Below are 24,461 nucleotides of genomic sequence, written 5' to 3'. Positions count from 1 at the left end.
GGTGAACAGAAACCATCCACAGATTAAGGAGATCAGTGTGCAGTGGTAGAGCTGTAGATGGAAACAGTGACAATACAGCACGAAAAATATGCATAGTTGTAACCCAATGTGACAGATAGAGCAAATATGCACTTTGCTAATATGGTAGGTGAACACAGTAAAGGAAGCATCTAATTCTGGCTGGGAGAGATGAGGCAGGTTTCCTTACAAGAAACAATGGTCGAGATAAGTCTTGAAAGATGGGTAGGGTCCTGCCAGGCAGAAAAAAGAGAGAAATTCATTCCACGCTGAGAGAACAAATGCTTGCAAAATTACAAACCCTCAGACTGGAAAATTCAGGTTCAAGTGAATATAACATGGATTTGTTTAGCAAATCTCAATATTTTCGAAAAAGAAACCAACAGATTTTATAACTGTTAGAGGTAGTTTAGGGGAGAAAACGTTATTTTTATTTAAATAAAAGGTTTATGGAACCTTCTAGCTCTGATGGCAATGTGGCAGGAATGCTTACTTCATGTATGTGAATTCGTCTAAGCATGTTTGGTATTTTATGCCCTGACTATACGATCTCCAAATTAAAAATACAAATAAATTAAGCAAAGTCAAGAGGAAAATGAGAATGAATAGATTTATACTAAAAATACCAAGGAAATTAGTAATTGAATTATTTGTTTTGATCATTCAGCCATTAGTTCTCTGTTAAGTCTGCAAAGTTTCTTGATGGCAAGGACTGTAGTTTAGATTTATTTTAGTATTCCTCTGGTCACATAATGCAGTGCTTGTACCCAGGCTGCGCAATAAATACCGTAAGAATCAAATCTTTAATGTGTACAGTTGCTTGTCACATAGTAACCATGATCTAACATGATTTTCTCTGACACATCAAAACAGGCTAATGGACTGAAGGGACTCTCTTAAACTCTTAAACTTAACATTACTATATGTTGCAATACTTTTTCCCTAATTTTACCAATTGAAATAGAGTATTTAATAAAGTTGTGAACACACACAATATGGGAATTATGTCATGTGGTAAGGAGGGCAGCTACCATTTATTCAGCAATTTCTTTTAAATTCAGCACCATGTCAAGTAAGTGTTGGATTAGCACAACCACTACTCCCTTCTAAAAGTGTGAATTATGTTTCCCAGAATCTCCTTCCCTGCATAGTTTTGGCTTAGAGTTTGCCAACGAGAGGAACTCAGAAGACATTTGTAAAGTGAAAGTGAGGAAGAAGCCATTATTCTTGGGGGACATCTGCAGCCAGACACCTGGGAAGGCAAGAGATCCATAGTAGCTTCCCGCCCGCCTTGCCCTTAAAGACTGAAACAATCGGTGACATCTTCTCAGAGAGTCTCGAGAGTTGTAGCAGTTTCTGGTGACATCTAGAGAACCACGGAGTTTGGTACTTGCCACTGAGATCTTTGGTATCAACTTTGCTAATTTCAGGAGCAGCTTCTCTGACCTCTGTTTCCCCAGCATTTCCACAAGTCATCAAACTCCTAGTGATGCATATTAAACTCCTTATACCTGGGATACAGAGTGTGGCTTCTGTTTTCCTGACTGAACTCAATTTAATAGAGTGTTTATACATCCTTTAACTAATATTCCCAGCAGTCCTATGGGGTAGCTGCATGTAAAATGAGAGGCTGAAGTTATTGGACTCCTCTGTCATTCCAAAGGTCTCACAACTGGTGAGCTGCAAAATATAGAACTCAAATAAGTCTGGCTGCAGTCTTCCCTCTTCACCCCTATACCATGTAGTCACATGCTGCGTTAAGCTTTATTGGGTTTTTCGAGGGAAGATTAGCCCTGAGCTAACAACTGCTGCCAATCCTCCTCTTCTTGCTGAGGAAGACTGGCCCTGAGCTAACATCCATGCCCCTCTTCTTCTACTTTATATGTGGGACGCCTACCACAGCATGGCTTTTGCCAAGTGGTGCCATGTCCGCACCCGGCATCGGAACCAGTGAACCCTGGGCCACCAAAGCGTAACGTGCACACTTAATCACTGCACCACCGGGCTGGTCTCTGCATTAAGCTTTAAAAAGAAGGTGTGAAACTTTCTCCATGGGAAAGATGCCAAAAAGCACTTAGAAACAAGCCCAACTACCCAACTAAAAGTATTTTATATTCAGGAAGCAACCTTTTTTGAGGCTAGTCTTTTAATACTCACTCATATCCAAACTGTCTGCAATGATCTTGTTTTATAACATAATGGTTTAAATGTCCTTAGCTTCCTAGTAAAAATGGTCCATGCGCGCGCGCGCGCGCACACACACACACACTTCCTTATGAAGAAAAGTTAAGCAATCAGGAAAGAATTACATACTCCTGCCTCCACATTTGTACTCATAGCTCCTTTCCTTCATTTTAGCATGGATATCTATCCAAAATCGCTTCTTTTGCTTGTCCATTAGATCTCATTCTGTCTCATCTACTTAAGAACAGTTTCTAGCAATTCTCTACTCCCTTTTCCACTTCACCCTTTTATCCTTCTCCATTGGATCATTCCCACCAACATTCAAACATTCCCTTGACTCCATTCATCTCTCCAGTTAACTAGAATTATCATAGGTTTTTTCTTTTCTTTTTTAATCATAAAATGGGGAATAGCATATGAAGATTTCTAAAGTTATTGCACCTTTTAATGCCTGGATTAAAAATAATTTGGTCATTATCCTTTTCATATATAGCTGGATTTATTATTTTAAAGGAATTTTTCATTCTTTTTCTTAACTGAGATTGGCTTAGCATAATGAGTTGGGTGCTGTTCTTTTTCTATATCTTGAAAAATCTGCGTAAGCTTACAATGATTTTGTCCTTGAAAATTTGGTAACAGTCACTTTTAAAATGTTCTAAGCTTAGTATATTCTTTTAGCATTATTTTAAACAGCTAATTCAAGTTCTTTAACTTTTATAGCACTGTGAAGACTTTCTACTTAAATCTGTTTTGGTAAATTCTACTTTCCTAGAAATTTTATCATTATTTTGACATTTTCATTATTAACTCAATGCTGTTTAATGTATCGTCATATTTTTAATCTCTAATACATGTTTAATGTCTCTTTATTCATACCTCATATCACATATTTGTAACCTCTTTATCTTGTTCAGGTTTGCCAGAAGTTTATCAATTTTACCAGTTTATTCAAAGAGCCAGCATGTAGCTTTTCTTATTCTCTTTACTGGATTTTTGTTTTCTAGTTAATTTATTTCTGCTATCTTTATGTTTTCCTTCTACTTTCTTTTTGCTTGCTTTGTTCTTTTTCTAACTTGGTAAATTGGACACAAATTTTTAGCCTCTTTTCTTTTCTAATATAGCAATTGAGGATATAAATATTTCTTGATGTCCTACTTTCACTACCTTCCAGAATTTCAGAAACTTAGCATTTTAATTATCTTTCATTCTAAGGATGTTTTTAATTCTCATTTTGAATTCTTATTTAACTGATAGGTCATTTAGAATTATGTTTCTAAAGTCCAATAAATTTTTTAATTTATCTTTTTGTTACTGACATCTAACTTAATTGCATAGATTCAAAATAATGCGGTATACGTGATTCTTTGAAAATTTTGAGATTTACTTTATCACATTGAACATAGTCCAATTTTTTAAATGTTTCACATAAATCTAAAAAGAATTCTATTCTATAATACTTGGGTGTGAGGTTTTTTATATGATTCTTACATCTACATTTGTAAATACAATTTTTAATATCGTAACAATATAAAATTGGAAGAGACATATTGGAATCTCTCACAATGATCATGAAAGTCAGTAAAATTTTCCTTTGTCTATTTTGAGGTTATTTTTTAAAACAGCTTTATTGAAATATAATTTATAAACCATACATTTCATCCATTTAAAGTATACAATTCAGTAGTTTTTAGTATATTCATAGATAATGTACAAGCTTTACAACAGTCAATTTTAGAATATTTTCACCACTTCAAAAAGAAATCCTATGCTCTTTAGTTATCATTCTCCTATCCCTCATTCCTACTGTCACCCTAAGCCACCACTATCCTACTTTCTATCTTTATGGATTTCCTTATTATGAATATTTAAAATGAATGGAATCATAAATATGAGGTCTTTGGTAACTGGCTTATTTAGCATTTGGCTCATTTAGCATACTGTTTTCAGAGTTCCTCTATGATGTAGCGTGTATCGGTACTTCATTGCTTTTTATGGCCAAATAACATTTTGTCATAGGGATTTGCCACCTTTTGTTTATCCACTCATCATCTGAAGGACATCTGAGCTGTTTCTACCTTTGGCTGTTATGAATAATACTGCCATAAACAATTATGTTAAAATTTTTATGTAAACATATGTTTTCATTTCTCTTGAGTATAGGAGTGGAATTGGTGAAACATATGGTAACTTATAACTAATCGTTTGAGGAACTACAAGACTACACCAAAGAAACTATGCCGTTTTACATTCCCACCAGCAGTGTATGAAAACTCCAGCTTCTCTACATGTTCTCCAACACTTGTTGTTATCCGGCTTTTTAAATGTGGCCGTCCTAGGGAGTGGGGGGCCATATCTCATTGTGCTTAATTTGCATTTCTCTGATGACTAATGGGGCTTTTTGACCATTTATATATTTTTCTTGGGTACATGTCTATGCAGACCCTTTACCCATTTTTAAAATTGGGTTATTTGTGTTTCTATTATTTTTATAATAGTTCTTTATATAGTCTAGATATAAGCCCTTTTCAGATATATAATTTGCAAGTGTATTTTCCCATTCTGTGGGTTGTCTTTTTACTTTCTTGAAGTTATCTTTTAAATCACAAAATTTTTAATTTTGGTGAAATTCAATTTATTTGTTTTTTCTTCTCTTACTCATGCTTTTAGTACTGGATCTAGGAATCCTGTGCCAAATTCAAGATCACAAATATTTACTTCTATGCTTTCTTCCAAGAGGTTTGTAGTTTTTGCACTTACAGTTAGATCTTTGATCCATTCTGATTTAATTTTTATATATGGTGTTAGATAAGGGTCCAAGTTCATTCTTTGAATGTGGTTTTCCAATTGTCCTAGCCCAATTTGAAATTTTGTCTTATGTGTACCAAGTTAGAATGTTTATATCTTCCTATTGAGCTGAAGTATTTATCCATATAGAGTTACCCTCTCTATCCTTAATGATGCTTTTTGTTATTACAGATTATATTGTCTGATGCAAATATAGTGACTCACACTTTCTTAAATACTTTATATTTATCTAGTATATCATTTTTTATCCTTTTGACTTCAACCTTCCTGTATCCATTTCAGTTGTATCTTTTTTAAATGTCATGCTTCTGGATTTTTTAAAATTCAATTTGAAAATCTCTGCCTTTTAACTAGTCAGTTTAATCCACTTACATTTATTGTGATTATTTACATATTTGGACTTAATTATATTGCCTTCCTTTGCTATTTTCTATATGTATTATTTTTTCTATATTTTTAATTTCTCTTTTCTTGCACTTTTTAGGAGTCAATTCATGATTTTTCTTTGTTTTGTTTTGGGATTTCCCCATTAGTTTTCTTATATCATGAAGATAGAATCAGTGTGTCTCATTTACTAAAATATCTGCAGAGCCTGGAACAAAGCCTGCCACTCATTAGTTTCAAATAAATATTTATTGTCAGATTGATGCCTAGAAAGCACTTTGCTAGACTGGTTAACTGCTGGTTCCATTCCTACTTAATGAGCAAAGAGTTTGGTGCTTTGTTTAGCAGAGGTGTTTAAGAATTGCTGTGCAAGATCTCACATTAAAAAAAAGAAAGAGAATTATAAACATATATTCCCTTAGGTTTTATGAATTAGTGTGTCTGCATTTTATAGTAGCCTTAAAAATACAGAATAGTAAGAGAAGATATCATATATTTTAATAATTCATCCCACCCCTTTTACATGTGGGGAAACTGAAACAAAGTGACGTTATGCAGGCCTCTTAAAACCATCTAGAAAATGCCAAGATTGTTCTAATTTATACCTGGGAAATTCAGTCTTACATTTTCTCTTGGTTGACTAAGTTGGTCCTTTTTTATTTAAAAATTAAATTAAACTAAAATAAGCCAGAGGTGCTGATCTGTTACAATTGTAGGTGTCTTGTCCTGTGAGATCACTGGTGAGTATCACCTTTCAAAAATTCTAGTGCTAATGATTTCTGTGACTTGATTCCAAGCATTCACAGTGATAAAGGGTCCAGTGTTTGTGAAAAAGAAGGGCAAATGTACATCCTCCAAAAAGAAATAAAACACTTCCCATGTAATTTTCCATTTGTGTACTTTTGACTTCATTAAAGTTGCATACTGATCCCATCTCTTGGTTTTGCTAATAGCTCCACAGAGGAATAGTCATTGCTAGAGCATGAACACCACAATCCATTTCTCTGATTATTGTTTTGCAGTGTTGCTAATTTGACGGCTCCTGCTGAAAGTGGGCTTGTTATTTTGTGGTGTTGTTTTGAGAAAAAGAATATCAAATGAGCAGCAAAGTAACTTGCAAAGAAGTATACAGCTGATGATAGGTTAGCAGAAAGAGCAGTTTTTCTCCACGCATGTGAGAGAATAGCCAAAGTGAAATGGTAAGCAATGAACTGCTTGATCTCTATAGGATACCTTCTCTTTCAAGACTCAGATTCTCTGTGACTTTTTATGTGAATCCGTAATGGCCCAACCCCATGACAACCAAGGTGAACAAGCCCACTTTCCCCAGGTACATATCTCTATCTCTATATCTCTCTATATCTATCTATCTGTCTATCATCTATCCATCCATCCAGATGTATATCTAGAATCTGACATATATAACACATTTTTTCTGTGTATATACCTGTATTGTAGACTCTGTTTTAGTCACGTAATTGTTTTTAGGGAAAAACAAACAAACATTTACCATTGTCTATAGGCAATGGTAAAAAAAAAAAAAAAAAAATGCCTTGCAAAGCCAGGTCCCTGCATGCTTCTCTAACCTCAGTTTGTTGCTTTCCTCTGCGCCCTGTCCTGAAGCAATACTTTAATTATTTAGGCTTCCTAAATGTGCCACATTCTCTCTTGCTTTGGAGTTCTACAGATGCTCTCTCTTCTTCATGGCCGAACAGCTATATTGACTTCGCTCCACTTCTTTCTCCTTTCTCCCCATCCCACCTCTCATTAACTCCTATTTATTATAGGTATCTGCTTAAAATCATTTTATCAGAGAAGTCTTTGCCATATCTCACCTCGTTTGCACAAGATTAAGTCTCCTACAGTGTTCTCCTTTATATCATTTATCACATTGTAACTCTGTGTTCAGTGTATAGTACCCACTGGATTCTGGATTCTAGGAAGGCACGTTTATTTTCTTCATACTTGTATCCCCAGTAACTCTTCAGTGCCTGACACATAGTAGTTACTATGAAATCTTTGTTGAACCAATGGATAACTATCGCATGTTTCCTCTCAACTGTGTACTTCTATTTTGTGTGGTCTCTCTGCTTCGAATGACCTTTTCCTGTGTTTTGCTTTGTTTATGTGTTCTTCAAGATTCAACACAGGCTTCCCTTCTCCCAGAGGTCTTTCAGAACTTCTTTTCTCCCCCATCCCCTCTTCTACCTTGGTTTATACGGCTCTTCCGTGTTCTCAGGCCACACTCTACAAACAGCTCTCCCAAGCCCCTGCTACCCACGACAGCAGCTCTAAGCTATAGATGCCACTGCAGAACTCCAGTACCTCATGGACAGGGATCAGATTTGCTTTTTCTCATTATATGGCCAGAAAAACATGCATCATATCTGAACATCACATGGATGCCCCAAAACACCATTGAAAGAAAAAAAGAGAGAAATTTGGATCATAACAGAGGTTCCTTCACTCAATATTAATGATTGACATGATCATTCATAGAACAGAACTAAAGAAAAAAGAGAATGCGATGAATAATGTGCATTCACAGTGAGGCTCTTATGATCTTTCTAATAAACATTGTCTGCAAATAGATGAATTTTTCTTTTTTCCCAATATGATTTGCCCACTTGAGCTAACTGGGTATATTTATCACTATAGATTTTCTTATAAAGTATAATTAAAATACCCCTCAAGAGTTGTATATGTGAAATTAATTTTTGAAAACAAGTAGTTGTGAGTCTTGTTCGCCTGGTGATGGTTACTGAATGTAAATACCCCACCCTGTGCTTAACACTTTTCCATCTGATTTGAGGATTCCTTGCAAATTCTGTAACTTAGACGACAGGGTTACCAGGGGATATGAAAAGCGGGAATCCTAGAGTCATTCTTATTGCCCCTTTGTAAAACTGCTAGTGGCTTTGTTTTCTGTATTCATCATACTCTTACAGAGCTTTAGGATCTTGAAGGCTTTATATTCAGCAAGAGCTGCTCCAATTTAAACGTAATGGCCTAGACACCCAACAAACCTCATTGAATGGTACTCTTCAGATTTGTGCATTTCTTCGCAGGTACATTTTACCTCAAAATAAAGTAACTGTAAACAAATATTGAACTCTGGATAACGATGTGCATCTTGAGGTATTCAGCAAGCAGCATAGTGAGGACTGCAACTTACTTAGATGTACATTAAATAATAGAATGCATAGATAGTTAGAGGGGTGGAAGATTAGATCAATATATGATAAAAACAAGTTAGTAAAATGTTAGTTGTAGATTCTAGGTGGTAGCTATATGATTGTTCACTGTAAAATTCTTCCACTTTGCTATATATTTAAATATTTTCATAATAAAATGTTGGAATATTATCTCAGGTTGAATTGTTGTAATGTAGGAATGACTGAAGAGCACCAAAGAGGGTACATTTGTGGATAAATCTTCTCAATAAATATGAACTTCTTAAAACAAAAAGCAAACAAAAAGATGTAATGGGCAAGCCTTTTCTTAATAGTTAAATTCTACATATTTATTTTGAATAGAGAACTTTGATTTAAGTGCAGTTATGTCCCCTTATTGTCCTTCCTTCATTCCTTATAACAAATTATTCCAAGATTATTACCATCACAAACACATGCAAGAGTCTGGTTAACGTATGTATTTTATGTCCCTCCAGAAAAATCCAACCAGAAAGTGCATACTCTCTAATATATAAGCTAACTGTGATAGACTTGAATTCATTCAATAAATATTCATTTACTTCTTCTTCCCTTTTGAGTCAGAGAATAATTCCCTGCTTCCCTTTAGAATTAGTCATATGACTTGTTTTGGCCAAAGGAATATGAGTAGGGGGTGATACAAGCAGAGACATTAAAATGGGCTTGGACAGTCTGGTTTGCTCCATGGCTTCTGCCATTTCCATGAGATAATGTCCCAGATAGTTACTGATCTCAGAATGATATAAAGCAAACCTAAATCTAACCTTCAACATAAAGCCAAACCCAACCAGACCACAGACTGAAGCACAGGTATCAGCCGACTCCATCCAAGATCAGCAAAATCGTGGCTGAGCTGCAGACATGAGTGTGACAGTAAATGCTCATTGTTGTAAGCCACTAAGGTTTCTTTGTTACACAGCATTATTTTTCTAATAGCTACATGATATAGTACCAAAGCTAATAAAGAAGAGCAACAACAACAACAAAAAATGATGAGTGCTTTAGCATCATTTCATTATTTCTGGCTCTTACTTTATTCTCTCATTTTACTCTCACTAAATACTTCTCCTTGATTTCCAAATACAGAATTGAATGATTAGATAGCTCATCTAAATATTATTTTTGTTAGTAAATTTAACTTTAAATTAACAACTTGACTCACAAAAAAGATTGCATCAAAAAAAAAAACAGAAAGACCACCTGCTGGAAGAAGATATCGTTACCCATACAGCCAACAACAGAATAACAGTTTGAACATTTAAAGAACTTCTACAAAACAATAAGAAAAATGAAAACTGCCCAAGAGAAAATGGGCAAACATGTCAAGAAGCAATGCACAGAGAGGAGAACACAAATAAGCAACATATATAAAATTGTTCAACATCAAGAATCAGCAAAATAAAAGATTAAATCTTTAAAGTAGCCAAACTGAAATGATCAGAGAATACTGTGTGTTGGTGAGTCTACAGAGTAACAAAACCTCTCACACTACTGATGAGTGTGTTACGTATCCATAACTATGGAGAACAATCAGACAATACCTAGAAATCCAAACCCAGACACAGCTCAAATATAGCAATGCCACTGCTAGGGTCTAGGGCATCTCTTGAAGATGTACACATGGAGACATGTTCAACATTTATAGCAACATTATTTTAAGAATAAAAATTTGGTGAAAAATCAAATGTCAAACAAGAGAGAAAATAAATTATGGCACGCATACAAGGGAATTCGACAGTATTCAAAATGAAAGAACTTAAGCTGTGATGTTTGACATATGTAGAGTTCCTAAAATTCCCAAGTATTTTAGACTGCATTTTCATTTAAACCAAGGTAATTTCTAAAATTTTTGGTTGTGGTAGCAGGATCACATAAAGACTTTTTCACTTTTTTCCTAACTGAACTTATAATTGCTCTTTGTCAGTCCATATGAAATCTGGAGCAACACTTCTTTCTCTAGTTGCTTCTTCTACCCTCTAAGGATATAAGAGAGGTTTGGATGTATTGCATTAGATGGATTGTTTTAGTGAAACTGATATGGCATTAGAAGCATCTGAGGGCTTTGAGATCTCATTACTCCTACATTTTCCACGTATGCTAGTTTTGTGTTGTGCACCATGTACGTATTCGCGGTAAACCCCCACAACTACGTATCAGCTGTTTCCCTCCCCTTTTATACTGAACCATGTGCTATAAGCTTTCACCCTTGCATCGTTCAGTAGGAGTAGGACACACTGCTCCAGTCTTGATGCCTCTTCTCATAGTCTCATAGATACATCTCATATGTTCTTTTAATGGCTCTATTATAAGCTAAAATGTGCTTTGTCTTCTTCCTGCTGTGCTGTTCATCAGTGTCTGAGTGTTTGAGGCATTATCTGTTTCCTGTGGTTGTTACTCACCATCAATTCCTGCACTATTCTCTGCTCTGTATTCCTGTTGTTCTGGATATTTTTCTTCCTCATTTTCCTGTCTTCAGTTTAAAACTTAGAGTTATCTAGCCTCCCAGCAAATACGTTCTTTTCTGATATTGAGAGATACAATCCATCTCTATGCAAGAAACGATCCTTCTAGTGTTAGGCCAGAATTCAGTTTATCATTATATTTTCCATAGTAAACCTTTCCTCTTCCCAAGACTCAACCATTGGTGATAAGAAGTCACAAGAAGAGCCCAGTGCTACTTGTTCTAAAGATCATTCTCCACTTATTTTGAAAATATCACCAATTTTCATAAAAGAGCAGGAGTGCATAGTTATCAATAGTTTGTATAAATCTTGCCTGCCTCCCCAGTATATGCTATGTTTATTATCCAGGACAGAGGACCATTTTCGGACTGGCTGAGCTTGTTCAATGTGCAGCATCTTTGTACTCCACATTGGTGAGAACTCCAGGGCACAATTCCATGGTAGTCACTTTAAGGAAGAAAGAAAATTAGGTGAAGACAGTAGCTCTCCGCAGTAAACAAACTTTTGATGGAAGTACAATCATTGTATAAGATTTATTTTTTGCTACCAACAGGAATATTTACTTTTCAGGTGATATACGCCAAATGGAATACTATGATGAGAGGGTCAGGGAAAGATCTCACTTAGCAAGAATGTGTGATTAATTTGCCTTCTGGATTTATGAGACAGTGCAGTCAAGGCAGTTCTAAAATAGCAATAGGGTGATCATAAGTGACTGCATAAACAATGTAATAACTGTGGGTGGATTTTAATCTCTTCAGATGTTCTGCTAAAAATTCCAGTTTTCAAGAGAGTGCCACGAATACATAAAAGGTGAATACTATTTTCATAACGGCTACTGCAAGGAAGGGAGAGCAAAAGCGGATGATCTTGTCCTAAAACATTGATGTTATTTCTATTCTCTCAATATATACACCTTGAATTTCTAACATATAGGCAGCTTTTCAGGCACTATGAAATGTGGAGTCAAAAATTTGTTTTTCTTATTGATGAAATTACAAAATATTTATTGAGATAAAAATGTCTGCTAATTTATCTTGTCCTTTTTCAAAGATTTTAAAATAATAACAGCTACTATTTATGGGACACATATTGTATGTCTAAGACTTTATATAGATAATTTTATTTATATATCTATAATGGCATTTAGAGATGGTTATTGACTCTCTACTTTAGAGATTTGGGAAATAAGGCTCAGAAAGGATAATAACTTGTTCAAAGCCATGTAATTAGCCAGTACTAGAGCTGGAATTTGAATGTGAATGAATTGCAAAGTTTGTTTTCCTCTGCAAAGTCTGGAGTCTGTGCTGTAAATAGACATCTCTGAGTCTATTTAAAGTATATATTGACAATAAATAAGACTCAACTTGTGATGAAATATGCCAGCCAATATGATGCGAACAGGTATAGCAGAAGGCGATTCTGGTATTATAAGCAATATGGCTTGCGTGTAATGGCTGTAGACTTAGGAGAAGTTGAAGTAATGCAGTACACGAATCAAAACAGTATCCTTCAAAATAAGAATGAATATTGATGTTCTTTATGATCTGCACTGTATTATGAAGCAGCTCTTTCTGATGGAGCCGGCAATGTGGCCAGAATAGGATTGATGTGCAGCCTTGTACTTGTGATGAACCACTAGGTGGCACTGAGTCTACAGAGCTAGGAGAAGCCTGAGCTAAACTCCATTGGACATGTTGATATGCTTCTCTTCTGGATGTGCGTGAGCATTGCTTTTCTTGTACATCCCCCCTAATATAAAATTATCTCAAATGTTTGATTCTAAACTATACTTAGTATCAGCTACTACTTATGTTCTACTCCAAGGCTCCATTACTCCTCCCTACTGATTGCCTGAGTGACATTCTTGAACTGGACATGCAGAACTTGGGTAGGCTGTAAAGGAAAACGTTAGCACATTGATGTGGCCCATGTGTACTCTTCTGATAATATGATATCCCTACATATCTCCTTCAGGAATAAAGTACATCTGGAGTAACTAACTCCTTGGGCCATATGAATAAGAGAATTAACATGTCCTATTGAATATAACTGTATCTCAGAATAAAACTCTCTTTATTGCTCACCCAAGTTCATTTATTAATACAGCATTCTGAATGAAACAATGTTTCTAAGCCAATTTAGCTTTAGTGGAACAGAGGGAGCACTTCTATGAACCAAACTCTTTCTTTTCCTGCCCAAATATATTGCATAGAGAGAGCTTGAAAACAAAAGAATGTTTATCAACACGGGAACACGATATCTTAAACTAGATGTCAGAGCAAAGTTTTAATTTTTCATGTGAAGCCATGTGTTTGGTAAAACTTAAAACTCTTCCAATATATATCTGATAGATGGAAATTAAATTTATAAGGCAGAAACCAAAGACCAATTATGAAAAGAATATAACATTTGCTATTATGAAAGACTAGATTATATTCTCAATATTCTTTCAGCACAAAATAGCAGTATAGCTGGAAGTATATTTAACTAATGAAACATTTAATAAAACTTACTCTTTTCCCTAATAAATACTGTAGTGCGGGGCCAGCCTGGTGGCCGAGGGGTTAAGTTTTCACGTTCCACTTCAGCAGCCCGGGGTTTGCCAGTTCAGATCCCGGGTGTGGACCTACACACTGCTTGTCAAGCCATGCTGTGGCAGGCATCCCACATATAAAGTAGAAGAAGATGGGCATAGATGTTAGCTCAGGGCCACTCTTCCTCAGCAAAAAGAGGAGGACTGGCAGCAGATATTAGCTCAGGGTTAAACTGACTCAAAAAAAAAAAAAAGAATACTGTAGTTGTATGTGATGTAGGACTGGTGAATTCATCATCTCATTGTAAAGATTAAATGCCATAGGAAACAAAAGTTAAACATGAATCTAAATCTTCCAAGACCTTGTTCGTGGCAATTCCACAGAATTCTATAGTTAGCAATTCACTTCATGCTAGAGTTGCATCTTCTGTGTTCTCCTTCTTGACTTCCTCGCTAGACTCTCCTGACTTCTTAAGAGCTGGCCACAACTACCTTTTGATTGTTGGATTTATACCATTGACATTCAAAGTGATTACTGATCTTGTTGGATTAATATCTACCATATTTGTTACTGTTTTTCTAATTGTTTCCCTTGTTCTTTGTTTTATTTTTGTCTTCCACTCTTTTTCTGCCTTTTGTGGTTTTAATTGAGCATTTTATGATTCCATTTTCACTCCTTTCTTAGCATATTAGTTATATGTCTTTTTTTTACTTTTTTAGTGGTTGCCCTAGAGTTTGCAGGATATATTTACAATTAACCCAAATCCACTTGCCAATAACACTGCTGTGTTTTCCACACTGTGCCCACACACCTCAACCTTCCCCCACTTTCTAGGTTTTACCCTGGACAACCTTGGTTCTCCTGCAGATACCCTAATGCAGACCTGTCTTCAAAAAGGGCTGAAAGAGAAATTTGAGGATAAACTCTTTTCTCTACCAATGGAGATCTAGATTTAGAGTTCTACATAGAATACCAAGGCCGTCATTTCCTAAATTTCTTCAGTGCAATAGAAATGGATTGCAAAAAAATAGGCCCAGGAGTCTATTAAGTTTTAGAAAATCTGCAAATCATATTTCCATCTCAGAGATTTACAAGACCGTTTAGCATATAAAGGGCTCCTGGAAGTGCTATAGTAATGATAACCAGTGTTTACCAAACTTATTTGAAAGTCACATTTTTTTATAACTACCTGATGTCATTTGGGGACTCAACAGCCTAGACAATGAATTAACCAGAGAATGGACCCCAGTGGTTCTAGGAATTTTTAAATAGTTGTAATGTAAATTTTTGTTCTTGAATTGCCTTGTACTACCTCATCCACGCAGTGCTGGAGCCTGTCTTCCTTCAGAATAGTGAGCAGATCTCCCCCTCTGCTCCAGACGCTACCCTCATGCCAGAAAAGAGGAGGGCTTTGCTCAGTTCCCAAGCAGTCCCACGAGCTGGCTTCCTGGGTGCGAAATCAGCCAGTCTTTCTCTCTTTCCTGGAGGAGTACAACTGGAGGTGCCCAGGAAATGAGCTGCTGACAGGCAAGTTACCATCTCTTTTATAGACTTTTGTCTCATTTCTTCCCCGGGGCAATGATCCCCATAAGGTATAATCATACACTCTTTAACTTACTGTCTTTATCTGTCTCATGCTGATTTAACAATGTTTATTGTACAGCTCTAATTTTTTTAAAACAGGCAAAAAAGCAGTGCTTTACAATATTTTAGAAAATACAAAAATGACATCTACCATACTTCCACACCTAGGGACAATTGCTGCTAACAAACTTAGTGCAGTTCCTTAATAAATGTATGTGCTTTCAAACATTTGCCTCACACCGTATACTCTCACATTAACTTTTATTCACTATGTCGTTAGTACTTTCCCAGATCATTCAGTAGTTTTTGATATTGTTTATTTTAATGGTTACATAATATTGCATCCTAAAATAATTTCTTTAACCTTTCCCCTGTTGTTAGGCATTTCATTGATTTCCTTGGTTTCATTATTATTAAAACCTGAAGTGAACACACATGAACAAATACTTGTCTGATGATTTTCCTAGGATAGATTCCAACAAAGAAAAAAATGCTGTTTCAAAGGTTATGAATGGCTCTTGATATATAGATGTACATGTTTCCAAAATGTTTTAAAAGCCATCCCCACACACACTACCTGTATGACTGTTCCACCCCCTGCAAGAGCAGCTCCTCAGCCAGACAGTCAGCAAATACTCACCAAGCACCTCATGCACGTCTACACACTGAGCCCTGCTAGCCATATGGGAGGCCTGAGGCCACCAAATAGCCTTCAACCTGCTGAAAATCATCTGAGTGGTAGCCACACCACCTCCGTCACCGCAGCACTGGGGAGGTCAACTCACTACCGCTTCTGATTCAGTCATCACCACTCTTGTTGCCTGGAGCTTCTGCCCTGGACTGGAGCTCCCCCATTACTCTGCCCTACTGCCCAGCCTCTCCTGGGTGGGGGCCCAAAGAAGCCCTGAGGATGGACCTCCCCACCCATGACACAGAATTGAGGGAACTGAGACTGGGCTGGGCAGTTTGACTCCTGAGTCAGCTACACTGAGAAAACCACATTGAACAAAGCGATCAAGGTCTCTGCCCTAACAAAGCCAAGAGCCTACTGGGGAAGGTATATACTAAACAAAGGTGAATATTGAATAATAAAATAAAGTATAGTGAAGTATAATTAGGAAGTTAATGAGTTGATATTGTTGTTTTTCTCTGAATTCCTAGACTAAAAATGTCAACCCATTCTTTTTAATTTGATAATTTTTTTTTTTAAAGATTTTATTTTTTCCTTTTTCTCCCCAAAGTCCCCAGGTACATAGTTGTATATTCTTCGTTGTGTGTCCATCTAGTTGTGGCATGTGGGACGCTGCCTCAGCGTGGTTTGATGAGCAGTGTCATGTCCGCGCCCAGGATTCGAACCAACGAAACACTGGGCTGCCTGCAGCGGAGCGCACGAACTTAACCACTCGGCCATGGGGCCAGCCCTAATTTGATAATTTTTACAGCTAATAATTAGTTTCACACATTTAATTTTTAAATCTCACTTATGATTTGTCTGTTCAGATCCTTTGATCATTTTCTATTAATGTGCAGATTTTTATGGTCTAAAAATGTTCTTTACAAATTAATGATGTTACCTTTTGCCACATGATTGTTGCAATTATATTTTAGTTTGCCAATTTATCTTTTAATTATTACCTTTGCAATTATTATGTGTGTGTTTAATTTTTATATATTCATATATCTAAATTAACTATTTCAGTCTTTCCTCCATTATTTTCCCAAGCTTAGGAAATCCTTATTCACTTCACGATAACTTAAATGATGATATTCCACACCTACTGTTTCCCAGACAATTCTCTTTAGTCAGAAGTGCTTATTGACAAGGATGGTCATCATATTATCAATATAAAAGCAGCTAGTATTAATTGAGAGCACTCTGTGCATTGTTTCATTTAATTCTCTCAATAACCCTAGGAAATATGTAGAATTATTATCTGCATATTATACATAATAAAAATGAATACAGAGAGATGAAGAATTTGGCTCAGGACCAGATCCTGAGGCTGATCTTGAACCCTTACGGCTTTTCTCCAGATTTAACTAATGCTACTGGCCATTCTTATGCCCATTTGTTTAACTGTATGCCATCTTTTCTTTATGGGAGATTTTTAAATCTACTCTTTTTGTTTTCTTTTTTCTAAAATCTCAGTAAGATGTGGTTTGATGGGTGTCTTTCATTCATTGATCTGAGCAAACAAGAGAGCCTTTACATTTGAAAACTCCCCTCATTCAATTATAGAACAGTTTATTTCATTACTTCACTTAAAATTGCTTTATCTTCCTTTCTTCCTGTTCTCTCTTTATAGAACTCCTATTACAAGGCTGCTGGACCTTCTGGAGAAGTATTTAATTCCTGCCTATCTTTTTCTTCCTATCATCCCTTTCTTTGTGTTTTTGTTTTAATTTCAGGAGAATTATTGTGAAAATCTTCTATTGCCTTCCTCTATTGATTTGTAAAGGCAATTTGGCTATCATAATTTTAATTTCCATGGGTGCTTTTTTTATTTGCTACATCTTATTCTCATTTCATATACGGGTTATTCATCTTTATAAAACTAAGCATATTAACAGTAGCTTTATAAAGTTAGCTTTTGGCTATCTTGAGTGATCTTCTTGCTTCAAGTCATTTTTTTCCTGTTTATTTTAGGCTTTGGGTTTGATTTTAGAGGGTTTTTGGAATATCTTGTGACCCTTGCCTTTATATTCTCGTTCAAGAGAGGCACAAAGGGCCGGGGGAGATCCAGGTGCATCGCAGGACTTCTCAGTGGATAGCGTTATAACGTGATCTAGTAGTGCAACGTCTTTCTTTAGGTGACCCAGTGTCAGAAGATCTCAAAAATGAGAAATGTCTTTTTCTAGAGCAGTCTCTCCAGAAAATAAGCTTTTATTTTCTTGCTTTGGTGACTGGAAGGGCGTATTCTTGATGGTCTCTGTTCTTGGAGCAAGGATGAAGAATGATTCTGGGAGTCTCATGATTGCTATGCAGACTTTCACTTGAGCCCTGTATCTTCAATAAGCCACTCTCCCACCTTCCAAACATGTTGAGTTCAGTTTCTCCAGAGAACTCACATCTTCCACTTGCTGGGGTCAGGAAAGGAGAATCATCTGGCTGCTTGCGTAACGAGGAGATCTAAGGTTTCATCTTCACTGTAGACAATCTACTTAAGTTTTAAATCCAAGCCTCAGCCCGCCTCACATGCCTCTGATGCATCTAAATTTTGAGCAGTTCTGGGACTTTCTGGAGTAAATCAGGGCTTTGTCATTATCCCTCTCTGAAGGCACGTAGGTTTTAGTTTTCTCTGCACTGTTAGTCGGAAAAAAAGTTATTAAAATATGGAACTACCATATAAATTATTTCTTTTTTTCAACTAGTTGGAGAAAAAGTCAAAGTTGCATTTTTAAAAATAATTTATATTCTGAACCATAGAAAACCTCTGCCCCCGAAGTTCTTAGGGATTTCTACTTATTGTTGTATGTGCTAGTTGCTAAGGCAACCCTACCCACTATTTCAATCACCTTTTGACCAGATAAACACTTTTTTAAAAAGTAAAATTCATGTTTTATACTTTGGTAATAATTAACCTTTAAATACTTTTATGGTTTAATAAGAAAAGTAAAATTGAAAAATGAAGACTGATACAGAAAAGACATCAATAATATACAAATGTATTTTTCATGGCTCTGCATAGTGTCTTTTCATAGCTGGGTACATAGCTGGCCCTTAATCACATTGCAAATTGATCAAATATTATTCAACAACCAAATCTATTTTTCTTTGCTTTTTCCAGGCATGTTCTAAAGCAGGCATTAAAGATTATCAAAGTCCAGAGTTCACCTTGACTGGCATTTCAACAGATTTCTTAGAGTCAGTCAACATATCTATCAGCACACTGAGATCTCTCATAAAAGGGGTAGAGAATCCATCTCTATTACCATCAAAACTTTGTTAAGTATCTGTGTTAAGTATCATGCTTTGCTGGCTAAAGTGTGGTAAATAATAGCATTTCTCTGACATGACATTGAGTGAGCTTCATATCCCTTATAAAGAGTATAGGTTTCGGAGCCACAAAATTGTATAAGGAGCCAAGTTCTATTGCCACCTAGAAGCCCTGTGACTGAATAAATGATCATTTCTAGGCTTCAGTTCACCTCTGCATGGTAACCAAAGATAACAGTAATTTGCACTGTGTCTTCTGAATATCTTACTCCATGACCAGCACTCGCCCCTCTATCCTCAGTCTTTTTTCTGCAAGTTCCTGCACTTCCTTGCTCTAACTGAAAGCTGGCCACCCTCTGAGAATACTTGCTATCAAGTAAAGGGTATTTACTTTCACACATTCTTTAAAGCTCACACCTACATAGCAGAGTGAGCAGCTTCCTCTCTTCCAGACACACTGCCATATTATTACCTCCTCCCCGTACTTTTCTAGAAGCCCTTACCACTTTGAGGTCTATCTATGCCATTAGCATTTAACACTGTACTCTCATCATCAATGGCTTCTACTGACCTCTTTGTCAGTTCTCTTCCTTTATTGATGTCTTTAGGACCTGAGTCACAATTTCCACATCATACCTTTCCTGACAGGATTTTGAGTAATTTTAGTATTTACAAGAACAGTTCTCTAATACTCTGATTTCTCAGCTCCTTGAGCCCTCCAACACCATTTTTTCTTCTTGTGGTCATAATAGTTTATAACACCTCCAACACCATTTTGATTAATCTCTCAGGATGCTTTTAATTGCTCTTATGGGTCAGCCAGAAAAGAGGCTAGTGCTGGGGAAACAGGCATGAAAACCAATGACAGTCACTGCTTTGTGCCAAAATTTTATGTGTTAAATGCAGAAGAATATTCCAAAAGTAAAAGGAAGTTCAAATCAAGACTACTTTGTTCAACTACAACTGTTCTATTTTTATAGGCCTTACAATCTGGGAGCAAGATCAAGAACTGGGTGCACAAAAAACACTGACCTGTGAAGCAAGCCAGTGTCTTTCTGTGGATAGAAAACATTTTGTGAACTTTTAAATAGAGTCATATTTATCTATTGAATTTCTCATGGAATAAAACTGTATAGACTGTTCTGACTTTTGACAAAAAATGAATACTTTTGTGAATACATCAAAACAGACCAAATTCAACTCCAGGCTACTATTAGATCAAATAAAGATAAATTTTAGAAAATAAATACAGTTTTCTCTTTGTATCTGTAAATGTAATGCCTTTCGTATTAGCTCTTCTCAAGCAAACTACAAGGTCCATAATGTATAAAAATTTGCAAGATGGTTAATGAAGCCTATGTCATAGGGCTGTTGTAATGTTTAAGTGTAATCATAAATGTGAAGAGAGTTTCCAGATTTGAATTTTGACCATGCCAGGCTGTTATGCAGAAGTGGTCTTTCGGAGTTGAATGAGCTGGGCAGACCACCTCTCAAACACCACTGCTCAAGAACTGGACAATTTAACTTTCTACCTTCAAAATATATCCTGAATTCAACTCCTTTTATTTACCTCCACCACAGCTGCCCTTGTATAGGGAGGAACGTCTATCTCTTGCCTGGACCAGTGCAGAATCTTCTGAGAAGGTCTCTTCTCTTGACCACAAAAGGTCTGTTTGGATAGTAGCCCTAGTGATCCATTTATAAATGCAATTCCAACCGTGTTCTCCCCAACTCCCACACTACACATACATAGCTCAAAATCCTCCAGTGACATCTGACCACACTAAGGAAAAATTCAAACTCTATCATGATTGCTGAGGCCTTCTATCTGATGGAACCTGGGCCACCTCTCCTTCTTCTGTCCCTGCCATTCATCACACCTGATGCATTATTATATATGTCTTGATTTGTCATCTCTTTTATCCACTAGCATGTAAAATCTATTGACACAGGGAGTTTTTGTCTGTTTTGTTTACTGCTGTAAATCAGTGACTTAAAACAGTGCATGGCACACAGGAAGCACTCAAAACATAGTCATTGAATGACTGAATGAGTTTCCTGGGCCCGTTTCTTCACTGCACATCAGCCATATTCTCTCATGGTTACCTCCTAGGTCTAGCTATCTCCAGAAACCATCTGACCTTGAAACACAGTGTCCTATTTATTACTGCTCATTTTGTCCAGTAGTCTGGCAGAAACAATACTTCAATCTCTTTTAGACCCTCAATCCATTGGCCCTACCACTTACACTACTCCTCATATCTTCTTAATCCAGCTTCAATTTAAAGATGCATAATTACGGATCATATAATCATTCCTTTCATCAACCTGCAAACCTTTTATGCTTCCGTTACACTCATGCAGAAAATCCACAAGCTGAGATCTAAACTTTTATCTTCTTTGTGTCTACTTTCATGCGTAAAGTTTTGCAGGAAAATACTCGAAACTTGCCAGATTGGTATCACTACAAATTCGCGATCTTGAATTGCAAATAAGTTCTCAATACTTCCCGGAAACCCTATGCTTTCTTCAGGTAAGAGTACTTTCCTACTCTCAGCAAGGAATATTTTACACCTCTTCTTTCCTTTCTAATCCCCTGCCCTCCTGAATCCCCTTTCCAGTTTTAGTTAATGACTGCATCATATTCCACTGAAATATTGAAGATCTCACAAAAAAATATGCTACATATGGGGCTGGCCTGGTGGTACAGCAGTTAAGTTTGCATGTTCTGCTTTGGTGGCCTGGTGTTTGCCAGTTCAGATCCTGAGGGTGGACCTACACACTACTTGTCAAGCCATGATGTGGCAGGTGTCCCCACGTGTAAGGTAGAGGAAGATGAGCATACAGGTTGGCTCAGGGCCAGTCTTCCTCAGCAAGAAGAGGAAGACTGGTGACAGATGTTAGCTCAGGGCTAATCTTCCTCAAAAAAACCAAAAATATGCTACATATTCTCATGGCCAAATCTAAAATCCTAACCTGCATCCGCTCCCATCTTCTCCTTCTTCCTCTTTCAAAAAAGAAATGCCTGGCAAAAGTCAGCAGCTTTGTGTGTTCTCCATGTCATATCCTATCTCACTTTTTCAAGGGCTTAACTTCCTTCCTTGTTTACTCTCCTGCATTGCCACTCTGTTTCTATTGGATCATTGCCATAAATGTAGAAATCCACTCCAGAATTTCCCACGTTTAAATATAACTTCCTGGCCTCCACATCTTTTTCTAGCTACTCCACCATTTTTCTGCTTCCCTTCCTGAATTTTTTGAAGCATTTTTTACAAACCTTTTTTCTACTGCCTCATCTACCAATCCCTCTCCCACGCTCTCCAATTAGAATTTATTCCTCATCAATCCATCAAAGTTGTTCCGGTCATTATCACATCTTCCACTCTATTGCTAATTCAAATGGATGCTTTCCAGTACTCATCTTGTTTAATACTCTGGTCCACTCTTTCATGCTTCCTCTTCTCTCTTGTATTCTATGAGACTTTCTCTTCTCATTTTTCACCTGGCCACTTCTTTTCCCTTTTTCAACCTGTTCTTTTACTTGTTCCTCCCATACTACTGAAACTCTAAGTGTGTGAATCTCTCTGGAGTTATCCTATGCCTCCATTTCTTTTCAATGTTTCCTTAAATTTATCTTTTCAATTTGAATTTCACTCCTACTGTGGCTTTAAATGTTGTCTATATGCTGAAAATTACAAACTTAGTAACTCTATCCCAGACCTAGCCATGAAGTGCTGGTCTTAACTGTTAATTGCTTACTTGATATCTCCAACTGACTGACAGGCTTCTCAAAATTAACATGTTCAAAACAAGAGACAAATCTGCCTCTTTGTTAAGACTCCCTATTTGTATAAATAACCACACTGCCCATGAGACTGCTGTTTAAGCCAAAACTCCAGGAGTCATCTTTCTTTTCTTTTTTTTTAAACATTTCTGTTTTTATTTTATTTTATTATTTTTTAAGATTGGCCTTTAGCTAAGATCTGTTGCCAATCTTCTTTTTTTCTTATTCTTCCCCAATCCCCCCAGTACGTAGTTGTATATTCTAGCTGCAGGTCCTTCTGGCTCTGCTATGTGGGACACCACCTCAGAACAGCTTGATGAGTGGTGCTAGGTCAGCGCCCGGGATCAGAACCAGTGAAATCCATGGCTATGAAATGGAGCATGTGACCTTAACCACCCAGCCATGGGGCTGGCACCCAGGAGTCGTCTTTCCGTCTATTCTTTTCCTTTTTCACTACAACCAATCAAGTACTGTCAGCTGTACTTCTAATATTTATCTAGATTCTCTCCACTGCTGTCACTATAGTCCAGATATAATCATCTTGTTCCTACACGGCTTTCCACAGCTTCTTGTCTTCCTGCTTCTTTTTCTGGTCTCCATGATTTATTCTCTATACAATAGCCAAAGTGATCCTTTCAAAATGCAAATAGAATCTTATTGTTCCTTTTGTAAAAAAAAAAAAAAAAAAAAAACCCTTTATTGATATTCTACTATGGTTACAGTCTTGTCCAGCTGATCTCACTATCCTCATCTTACATCACCCCCATCTGTGCTCACTATGCTCTGGCCACATCTGGACTTCTTGCTGTTTCTTAAAACTATGATCATTCTAGCCTTCGGATGTTTGCCCTTGCTGTCCCTGTGCCAGGAACATTCTATCCCAAATTGTAACATGACTGCTTTGTTCTTGTCATTCAGATTTCAATTCAAATATCAGCCCCTTGGAGAATATTTCCTAACCACCTAAATTTCTTCAGTATGAAATCCTGAGAGTTTAAAAGACTCTAATATCAGGGTCATCTTTTGCTTTTTCATACATAATTTGAATTTCAGTTATTGGCTTATAGTATAAATGTCAGTCCACAATGTAATAGAAGCAGAAACTTGATCAAGTAGTTGAAAACTCTAGTTTTAAAGTAATTCAATTCAGGTTATAATTCCCATTTCTTGTTTTACCAGCAAAACACAATTGAATCTTGACAACACGGTTGTAATCAAAGAATACACACAAGTTCACATAATCGATGTGGCTAAGCTTCCAGTTGACCGATTCAAGAGACATTGATGGAAAAGGACACCAGGTGCCAGTGCATTTCGACCAACATTAAGCAAGTGCAAATTAGATGTCTTTTTTGTCATTCTTTTGAGCAGCTTGGTTCCAATTGTGTTAAAAGTGATCATTGATCACCTGAAGGACCATGGTAGATTGATAAATTAGTTTCAGCCTGATGTTATTTTGTATATAAACAGACTAATTTGTAAAACCTTAGGCTTCATAGATTGTGCGTAGTGTAGTACACTAGCTTAATTACTTTTAAATGATCAGTGAGAAAC

The sequence above is a fragment of the Equus przewalskii genome, chromosome 7 (assembly GCF_037783145.1).
Source record: "Equus przewalskii isolate Varuska chromosome 7, EquPr2, whole genome shotgun sequence".
Taxonomy (NCBI): domain Eukaryota; kingdom Metazoa; phylum Chordata; class Mammalia; order Perissodactyla; family Equidae; genus Equus; species Equus przewalskii.
Note: the sequence above shows the minus strand (reverse complement) of the source record.